Source organism: Ostrinia nubilalis, chromosome Z (assembly GCF_963855985.1).
Source record: "Ostrinia nubilalis chromosome Z, ilOstNubi1.1, whole genome shotgun sequence".
Lineage (NCBI taxonomy): Eukaryota > Metazoa > Arthropoda > Insecta > Lepidoptera > Crambidae > Ostrinia > Ostrinia nubilalis.
In genome coordinates, this window is record NC_087119.1 from 20,454,681 (window position 1) to 20,465,847 (window position 11,167).

At 36.6% G+C, this 11,167-nt stretch overlaps 1 long non-coding RNA gene across 1 annotated transcript; it reads left to right on the forward strand.

Annotated features, from left to right (window-relative positions):
* The first annotated feature begins 5,687 nt into the window (after positions 1–5,687).
* On the forward strand, positions 5,688–8,379 carry LOC135086692 (uncharacterized). Its single transcript, XR_010260568.1, has 4 exons — positions 5,688–5,912; positions 6,460–6,630; positions 6,808–7,109; positions 7,867–8,379. It is a non-coding gene; the product is annotated as an uncharacterized LOC135086692 (long non-coding RNA).
* Positions 8,380–11,167: the final 2,788 nt, after the last annotated feature.

The following is an 11,167-nucleotide window of genomic DNA, read 5'->3' on the forward strand; positions in this document are numbered from 1 at the left end:
CATAACTCTAACAATAACCGGTGATTTTTGTATGGAGTTTGACAGATTTTTGACGTTTAAAGTTAAAGTAAGATGGTGCAATCCAGCCAAGTTACGTTAGTGGTGGTCGATGGGGCTGATTTGTATTCACAGTCGGTTTCTGATGGCCCCGTTTGATCAGCGGTGTTATTACTCGTACTAATCAGTTGTCGGTCGGCTTCGTCACAATTGAGATAGACACGCGGGGAGTGATACTCTTTGTACTGCACCTAGGGCTGTAAAATCGCGAAATGTAAAATTAAGAAAGAAAATTTTTTGACACCTAGTAAAAGAATGACGCATTGTCTTTTTTTTATCGTGTGCCCCTGTTATTCCAAGAGGCGTTAAACAATCAAAGAGGCTTGAAATTCCGCTTTTCAAAATCGACTTTTATTACTATTAGAGAACATGAATATACCTACTGGGATGGTGATGCGAAATTTTTATACACTAGACAATAAGCATCACCTTTTAGTGGGCAAATGTGCCCAATGACAGTCAATAAACAATTTCGGAAATATCGTTTTTCCACATTGAAGTAATATTATTTCCATGGCGGCATTAGCTAAAATGTTGATAGTATTCAGTTACCGTCTGGTAACCCTGTAGGGTAATTCAAGTGCAATCTGTCATTTCAATCTATTCTATTTGTCATTTAGCTTGTTTAATCTGTGCTGAATAAAGTGCACAATATTTAAGCAGGATATGGTTGCACGCGGATTTTTAGAGAGTTAAATCTTTTGGCCAATAGAAAACGTCATAATAGTTATTATATGAACTGGGATTGGTCAATGACTTTTGAAATTAAAATCCGATGGCCTGAAAAAATCGGTTTTCCAACAAACGTCAGTTACGCGCAAGGAGGTTTAACTATTTATCCATCGAAGTTAATAAGGGAGAAGACATAAGACTAATTTTATTATTTGCCTGCCGCGACCCGGTTTTTACGAACAATGACGATGACGAACGATGAACCAGTAACGAGGAGCACACTTAGCAATGCTTCCAGGTTGCGCCTCGGTATCAATTAAGTAACATTTTCCGTTAAGTTTACTTTATGGCCAACTAAAGGACTTTTGCCGTCTCCATGGACAAACTCGAAGTATGATAACTACAGTCATTGTCAAAATTTTGCACTGCCATTGCCGCTGGATACCATATATCGCTACTATATTCATAGATAATAGACTTTCAGTTAATCGTCAAAATTGACATTGTTTTTTAAATAACAACAAATGGTATGAATTTTTAAATGTGATATTTTTATAAAGGTAAGTCCCCAAAACAACATTTGATCAGTGTTGGCACTAATCAATTAATTTTTTAATCAATTAATTAATTTGATTAATTTTAATCATGATTAAATTAATCCTGATTAAAATAATCATGATTAAAAAAGTAATCATAATCATGATTAATTTGTTAATCATTAATCAATAATCATTAATTTGATTAACTTGATTAACTTCTTAAATGTTCTATCGAAAACAATGTTAAAACATTGAATTCTAATATTAGATGTTTGGTTTTAGGCTACAATTCTATGACAGCTCATACCTAGATAAATATAAGGTAACCTAGACTGCCCCCCGCCCCCTTCCCTCGCTGAAACTTCCGGTGCAGTCTTCCGACCTCCCGTAGGAGGATATCAGTCCACTTCCCCTACCGTTCCAGCACTTACTTGCAACCCCACACTCCCACCACCTGCCCCCCACTCCTAGCCTCCCCTTAAACTTCTGGTACGAAGTCTCCTGCACCTCCCCAACACGCAAAACCTCCTAGTTTAGCAACCCCACCCTTCTACATATTGAATTGCCCACGCGTGGGCTTCTCCCCGAAACTTCTGGTACGAAGTCTCCTGCACCTCCCCAACACGCAAAACTTCCTAGCTTAGCAACCCCACCCTTCTATTGAATTGCCCACGCGTGGCCCTCCCCCCGAAACTTCTGGTACGAACTCTCCTGCACCTCCCCAACACGCAAAACCTCCTAGCTTAGCAACCCCACCCTTCTATTGAATTGCCCACGCGTGGGCCTTCCCCTGAAACTTCTGTTACGAACTCTCCTGCACCGCCCAACACGCAAAACCTCCTAGTTTAGCAACCCCACCATTCTATTGAATTGCCCACGCGTGGGCTTCTCCCCGAAACTTCTGGTACGAAGTCTCCTGCACCTCCCCAACACGCAAAACTTCCTAGCTTAGCAACCCCACCCTTCTATTGAATTGCCCACGCGTGGCCCTCCCCCCGAAACTTCTGGTACGAACTCTCCTGCACCTCCCCAACACGCAAAACCTCCTAGCTTAGCAACCCCACCCTTCTTTGAATTGCCCACGCGTGGGCCTCCCCCCGAAACTTCTGTTACGAACTCTCCTGCACCTCCCCAACACGCAAAACCTCCTAGTTTAGCAACCCCACCATTCTATTGAATTGCCCACGCGTGGGCTTCTCCCCGAAACTTCTGGTACGAAGTCTCCTGCACCTCCCCAACACGCAAAACTTCCTAGCTTAGCAACCCCACCCTTCTATTGAATTGCCCACGCGTGGCCCTCCCCCCGAAACTTCTGGTACGAACTCTCCTGCACCTCCTCAACACGCAAAACCTCCTAGCTTAGCAACCCCACCCTTCTATTGAATTGCCCACGCGTGGGCCTCCCCCCGAAACTTCTGTTACGAACTCTCCTGCACCTCCCCAACACACAAAACGTCCTAGTTTAGCAACCCCACCTTTCCGTTGAATTGCCCACGCTTGCGCCTACCTTGGGAGGGGGGGGGGGGACTTCTCCGCTATCGTCAGCCAGCCCGCTTAACTTCTATCCTGACCCAATTTTGCTGGAGGATACCGGAAGAATAGAAGGAATTGTGAGAAACAAAACTAGTGCGATAAGTGTTTTGAGTTGTGAAAATTGACGCAGTTTTTTGGGAAAACGACAGTACAACTCCAGATCCCCCCTTTGCTAGATATTTTATAAGTCGCGGGTACCTTTTCAGACACCCCCAACCCTTTTCTTATGAAAATAGTAGATAGTTAATCAAATAATCAAATTAACGATTAATGATTATGATTAATTAATCTTAATCAAAATTTTTGATTAATGATTAACTAATCATAATCAAAAAAATTTGATTATGATTTTAATCATTAATTTTTAATCATTAATCAGATTAACTTTTTGCCAACACTGTTTGATAGCCTATTTTCTTTCGTTGGCATCTAAGTTCCTGTTTTCTACATATATGTTACTACTACCTATTGGATAAGTAACTAAGAACTTTGTCGTTTATTCCATGTGAACAAAATCCCTAAAAGCCCATTTGTAATAATATTCTTACTAAACACTGCTGAAAAAGGACTAAACTTCTGAGCTATGAACGTATAATCCAGTAGCATTAAGTAGGTAGGTACGTATAGCGACGTTGGAACTTGATATAGAAGTTAGCTGTTTAATATTTTTTTTCACAGCAGAAATCTTTATCTTTGATCTTAATATCTGATCGTACGTACCTATTGTCTTTTAAAATATTACATTTGCCTAAATAAAAATAACCGACCTGCTGCTTATGTAAATTATAATTATTTATAACCCTACTTACAATGCATAACAATCATAATTAGGTATTATAACCCTACTTAACAATGCATAACAATCATAAGATAGTTTGGCGTATAAGTAGGTAGGTAGGTACTATCTAGGCCGAAGGTGGAAGCGATCGACCCGGAAATATTCTCAACCATCTCAACTATCATAATATGTATTTAGAACAGTCCCTCCTTACCAATGATATTATAGATAATACCATTGCTCCTTACCATCAATGCAATCGAGCAGACAAAGGACATTGATAAAAATCGCCCTAAGATTTTCAAAGACAGTATGTACCATAATTTTATGTATATTTTATTTATTTACTTGCAAGTGACCAAACCTATCGGACAAGTTGCAGTTCGAAAAAATATTTTAAAAGTATTTAAACGAAATCAAAGTCACCGACATATTGACAGAGCAGAGACAGCGATGCGCTTTTTTAATTCGATTTAAGTAAATAATGGTATGATCGATTAGACTAGAGTCTAATCATTAGACCTTTAGACGGGCGCAGATCCGCCGCGCCCGCAGCGCTTCAGTGGATTATTGCATTTTATGTATATTTAATCACATTTATTTACCTACATTTACATATTTACTCTTTTCTCTAAGTGTAGACACTGTTTATGTATAAGTCCACTATTGCATGCCGTGGCAACCTATAACACTGCGTTACACGATTTTGGTACCCGTTAAACTGATAGCTGGAATGAATAGGTAATTAGTCATAGATAAAAAGTTCCAAATATATGTGGTATCCATCACGTCTAGTTCTCGAGGTACAAGTCAATCATTATTTTAACTACCCTCACTTTAGGCGTATAAGAACAGTTGAGGTTTTCGATGATATTATACTTTTTCATTGTTTTATTTCATATAAAATCGTTTCCATTCGATAACCTCGATATCTCTGAGCATATTTATTTGAAAATCCATCATGACTACTGAAGTAAGTGGCCGTCGCAACTGCAAAAATGCACCAAATAAGTTTTGTTTGTGGTAAACACCACTCCACATAATACTTGGTCTGTTGAAAGAAAATTTTAAGGCTAAGAATAAAGAGGGAGATGGATTTATATATTTGAAGACGTTTTTTTCAAAGTTAAGTGACGCAAAACTCAAAGAAGGGACATTCATGGGACCACAAATACGCACATTAATGAAATACCTAAATTTTGACAAAAAGCTTACTTACAAGGAACTTGATGCCTGGTCATCACTGAAAGCAGTTGTAAAAGGGTTTTTAGGAAATCATAGAGCCGAAAATGCTGAACAGCTAGTTAACAACATGTTAAAAGCATACGAAAAGTTGGGTTGAAGAATGAGGTTAAAAATTCACTTTCTTCATTCCCACTTCTTTCTTTCAATCTAATCTTGGTGCTGTCAGTGATGAGCAGGGTGAGAGAAGTTCCACCAAGATGTAAAGAAGCTTTAAGAACGATTTCAAGGCCGTTGGTACACAACTATGCTAGGCGATTACTGTTGGCATCTAAAACGAGAAGATTTTTCAAAACACAAAAGACAAAGTAAAAATTTAAAGGTATTTTTGGTTTAAATTGTATGAATTTATTTTTCTTATATTTTTTATACCTAAATGATAAAAAATTAACTCGATTGATGTATAAAAGTCTGGTATATTTTATTAGATTTCTTTAAATTATGTTTGCTTCTTTCAGTTTTAAGCATAATTTGGCACATCCTTACGGAAAAAAATGAGACGTGATGGGAAGAAAATATCCATGTATTCTTACTAAACGATAGGAATGAATAAGAAAACGCGACATTTCAAAGCGGGTACTTAATTTTCTTTTCCATTTGTAACGCAGTGTAATTAAGGCAGCACTTAGATTAAGTTAAATACGTTGTAAATATTGATTGTCTTCCAGTGTATGTCTTGTTGGTTGTCCTATTAAATAAATAAAATAAATATTTATAGCAACACAATGTTTAAAAATAAAATTTTTCAAAAACGATCAATTTAATCGATTATGTCTATTCTAAATGGACATCCCTATTTGTTAGTCAAATTGTCATTCACTCGCATCACCTTTTCTCTCTCACTCACTCTTGCTGTGTTGCTGTCTTGCTTGATCCTTCTTTGTGATTCGTTTGTGTTTTAGCTTTTATTTTCGGAACTTTATTAACTACAAACTTGGCTATTCAAACGGACTCTGATTGATTGCAATAACGACATACTCAGCCTGGGATTTACTGTTTTTGTGTGGCTCGGCCAAGGCTCGGCTGGTGGTTCTATGGTGTTAGAAAATGAGCAACTTAATTATACACAACAATGGGCAGCACCTCGATCGGTAAGTACCTACATTTTGCTCTGCAATCTTATAAATAAGTACTAGACTTGCCAAACTTCTGAATTGCCATTCTCATGGCGGGTTGTCTTGAAATGAATGTTCCGCTATTATCTGTGGTTCAACCCTGGACAGTGTGGACAGCCAGGCCCGATTCGATTGTAAGAAACTAGTCGATGGTACAGCGCAATGGAGGCATGAGCGAAACAACAATTATGTTGACAATCCAGCTGGTTTTGGTGTAAATCTAAGGAATTATTTACTTTGACACTATCTCCCTGCTCTCAATGAAAGCTTGTTTTGTTTTGTTTTTTGGAACTAAGACTACTAGATTATTATTTTTTGTAACTAAGTTTGTAACACGTCATAATTAATTATTATAACAACAATGCTTATTTACTAAAGCTGTTTAACCCTACCCTCTGACCCAAAATTCTACTAACAGCACATAATATTGAATTATCATTTTTTTTATGGTTTGCGGCTCAATTTATTCAACGCACAGGAGTATGTGTGGCATGGCATGCAATGAATCTATTTATTTTTACAGGTTACAGCTCATGATCTTATATGCACAACATGTTGGACCCAAGCCCAAGATACAACACAAATGCATCTACTTCAAATCTTAGCAGAAAATGTGTGCTTTGCAGTAGAACACTAGAGCCTAGAACACGTTCACATCAGGAACATAATTGTGGAACGACTAACTCCATTAGAGGTAATGCACGCTAAAGTCCTTATTTAATAAAATGTTATTGGCTATACAATCAGTCTAATTCTTGTAAAGTTATTGGTTTCTGTAAATTAATACTAAAATAAAATAATTTAAGTGCGGGACATTAAAAAACTGATAATTTTTTTAAACTTATTTCTAATTATTATTATTTTTAAACAGGTTACTGCAAATGACTACATCTGTGGGGCTTGTCACTCATTATTGCAAAGAGATACCACACCTACTTCACAAGACTCTCCAGATATGCCAACCGGTGCCCCGGTAGGTCACCAACAAGTTTGTGTGATACCACACCTACTTCACAAGACTCTCCAGATATGCCAACCGGTGCCCCGGTAGGTCACCAACAAGTTTGTGTTGGATGTGGTTGTTCATTATTGCGAACTTGAAGTCATTGTTTGGATACAGAGAATAATCAAGATATATTAAACATTGTTCGAAATTGGATTCAACCCAGAGAGGTAAGAGCCCTGCCAGTTTTATAATACATAAAAATAATTATGCCGGTTTATTATAATAATAAAAAAGGTTTTTTCCGAATCAGCCTTCCCATCCTTCAACTCCTTCCATTGCTTTCAATCTGCCACTACTCTCATCCATACAGGTTATACAGGGTGGAAACGATAAGTGATCTCACTCGATTATTTCTAAACTACACAAGATATCGAAAAACTGGTTACTCATCCTGAAAGTGCTTCACGAGCTCTTTCTAACGGTATCAGTAAATAGTTACAGAATTAACTGGATCTATCCGAAAATTCAATGTTTTCAGCCTCCATACTAAATGTATGCCAGCCACACAATATTAAAAGTGTTATAGATCACTTATCGTTTCCACCCTGTATAATACAAATAGACTTATATTATTAAAATATTGCAATATTATTACTTACATAATATTAAACATAATTTTTACTATTATAAAGCCAGTTAAAAATTCCCTGAGCCAAATAAACTCAGTAAAGTTTTATTTATACTTCCTGCATAACAACAGACTACTCTTTTAAACTACCACTATTCTCACTCTCAATCCTCGTTCCTCATTCATCCCTTTCGTTTCCTCCATAGACCAATCATTCCTCATCATTCAGCGTTCAAATCATAAATTATCTTTCATCACTCATCTTACTATTCCGTTACACAAAAGTCGTTAATCCTATATAAATATTGCTCTTCTTATTGTTGAACTGTGAATCTGATGTTTTATTTTATTTTCAGATTCGTCCTTCAGATCTTCTTTGCCATAGATACTATCAGAGAGCACGAATTACTACAGTTGGTGCTTATTTAATGAAGCTGAGGACCGGTGATTCAGATGACAGAATAGCTACATTACTTGGCATTTCAAGGAGTACTCTTACAAAATATGTAATGAAAGCACGCAGTAGGTATGATGGAGGAACATTTCGTACCAGCACATTTAGGGTTACAACATATTAGTAGAGAGGAAGTAGCCCAAAGAAACCTTTATGTTCCAGTCTCTTTTCGGGAAGCCAGGAAACGATTTACCACAAAGAAAGGCTATTGTCATCATGGATGGTACATACATACATTTATGTGCAAAAAAGTAGCAATTATGCATACCAAAAAAAAAACTTATTCCCTATACAAATATCGGAATCTCGTTAAACCATTTATGGTACTTTGTTGTGATGGCGACATCATTGATGTATTGGGCCCATATTTAATAGAAAATGTAGAACATGACCATTAATAAATAATAAGTACCTACATACGTATTTTCATTTATACCTACATAACTGCCTACTTACCCTTGGGTCGGAATAAAGATATTTTTGGATTTAAATGTAAGTAAAATATATTAACTTCTTTTTAAAAAATGTTTGGCTTTTCCGTAGGCATTCCTATTTTTCCAATACGCAAAGTTCTATTTGCTGCTATTCATACGGTTTGACAAAGGGGTTCTTTATCGATCTACGATTTAAAGTGTAATTAAGACGTCTCTCCTACATATCGCTCACCTAGCAGTATAATGACACATCTACTTTTTTCTTGTTTTACAGAAATGAGGGTCAAAGATTTTACAAATGTTTGAAACGAAGTTATGAGTTCATTTTACATTTTGTCATGGATTTTATGGTTTTAGCAACTAGTATAGACCTTAATAGATACTTAGGGATAAAAAAATCCACTTCAGGTTTCCAGGAGTTACTTCATAGCAGTCAAAGAAGAAGAAGAACCATGCAATTGTGCCGTTATACTTTTTGACAACTTCCAAAAATGTCATATATGCCCCAAAGCCATAATTAAACAGGATGTGAAAACTAGAAATAAAGACAATTGGTTGATAGAAAACAAAAGTTTTTATTTGAAATCAACATACAATAAAAAGTTTAACTAAAATATTATAATAACCTATATATTTTATCTATACCTACTTATAATAAATCTGTAGAGAGGTCAATTCTGTACATGAAATATAATTTTCAAAATAACTATCAGGGGGTGATACTGATGCCAAAAATGCAATCAGTAAAATTTTTGTCTGTCTGTCTGTCCGTCTGTATGTTCCTTATAGAAACAAAAACTACTCGACGGATTTTAACGAAACTTGGTACAATTATTCTTCATACTCCTGGGCAGGTTATAGTATACTTAGGAATTCTCACGGGAACAGGAATTAGCGGGAAAATCCTTTTGTATGAAAAATCTAAACCGCTTAAGTTAGACGCTTTAAATTTCGCACGTAGGTACTTTAGTAAACTAATTCCCACGGGAACGGGAATTCGCATTATTATACATATAATTCTTGACAATAAATAGTTTTATTAGCAACTAGCGGCCGCCCGCGACTTCGTACGCGTGGATCCCGTTTTACCCCCTTCATCTATCTTACGCGGTTTAGATTTTTTCGTTCAAATGTTTTTTCCCGTTCACGTGGGAATTTTGCAATATCCTGTTGTAACTAAGCTTTAAGTTTATTAAGATACCTACATATGTCAAATTTCAAGCGTCTAACTAAAGCGGTTTAGATTTTTCATACAAAGGGATTTTCCCACGAATTCCAGTTCCCGTGGGAATTAGTTTACTAAAGTACCTACGTGCGAAATTTAAAGCGTCTAACTTAAGCGGTTTAGATTTTTCATACAAAAGGATTTTCCCGCTAATTCCTGTTCCCGTGGGAATTCCTAAGTATACTATAACCTGCCCAGGAGTATGAAGAATAATTGTACCAAGTTTCGTTAAAATCCGTCGAGTAGTTTTTGTTTCTATAAGGAACATACAGACAGACAGACAGACAAAAATTTTACTGATTGCATTTTTGGCATCAGTATCACCCCCTGATAGTTATTTTGAAAATATATTTCATGTACAGAGTTGACCTCTCTACAGATTTATTATAAGTACCTAATAGAAGATAGAAAATGGAAATGTACTTCTGTTATGCTAATTACCTCAAAATCTGAAGCATTTTTCCTATTGTAACGAATCTCCCGCTTATCCGTGCTTTAAGTATCTACACTAATATTATAAAGAGGAAAACTTTGTTTGTTTGGTTGTAATGAATAGACTCAAAAACTATTGGACCGTTTTTATTAAATTCTTTCACCATTCGAAAGCTACATTATCCACGAGTAACAGGCTAAATTTTATTTTGGAAAATAATAGGGTTCCGTAAAATATGTAGGTACCTAATGTAGGCCACGCGCGCGAAGCCGCGAGCGAAAAGCTAGTGGAGTATAAGGTGACAATCGTTAAGTAATTTCACATATAAAAATCATTATTTCATTGCTTGGGGGTCTTGGGGCGAACGATGTATGGACGCAGAACAATATCCTTTATTTTCAAATTTAAGCAAAAAGCATTCTGTGGTTATAAAATACCTATGCTTATTTGCACCTAGTTTATCAATCACCATGTTAATTCCATGCTTTCTATCCAGTCGACTGCTCTAACGACAAGGGTGGGCAGTCGTTGAGATGACAGCGCGAAAATCGTCGGCATCCACTAATTATGACCCTTATGTACCACTATATTGACAAAGTTCTCCGTCTTCGTACGCGATATTGGAAATTTGGCATCTACCATCGGCTGATCTGACATTAGGCGTAGTCTGGCTTTGATATTCAATTTTCAACTGTATTACCTTGACAATCAGTTCAAAATTGATTACTATAAAATTATTTGACAGACGATTTCTACTCTCGACAAATGCATTTGAATTAGCCCACTGATTTTCTGCGCGAACATTGACACCACAATCCCGCCGCAACAGATCTTAGGGACTATCATAAGGACTATAGTAATAGCCACTCAATTTAAAATGAATGCACTGAGTGTGGCAATTTTCGTATTTACTACCAATAAAGCTGATTTGTTTGTAAGGAAATTGGTTATTGAAAGTTATTAGCTTATTGAAGTGTTTCATGCCCGCGTGAGAAACATGAAGACTGTATCAGAGTCCCTCTTTCAGAATCTAACTATATTATCCGTAGCACTAATTCTTATGAGAAAATTTCGTAAAGTGCTCGTAGACATACTTAACATTCCTAAAAAC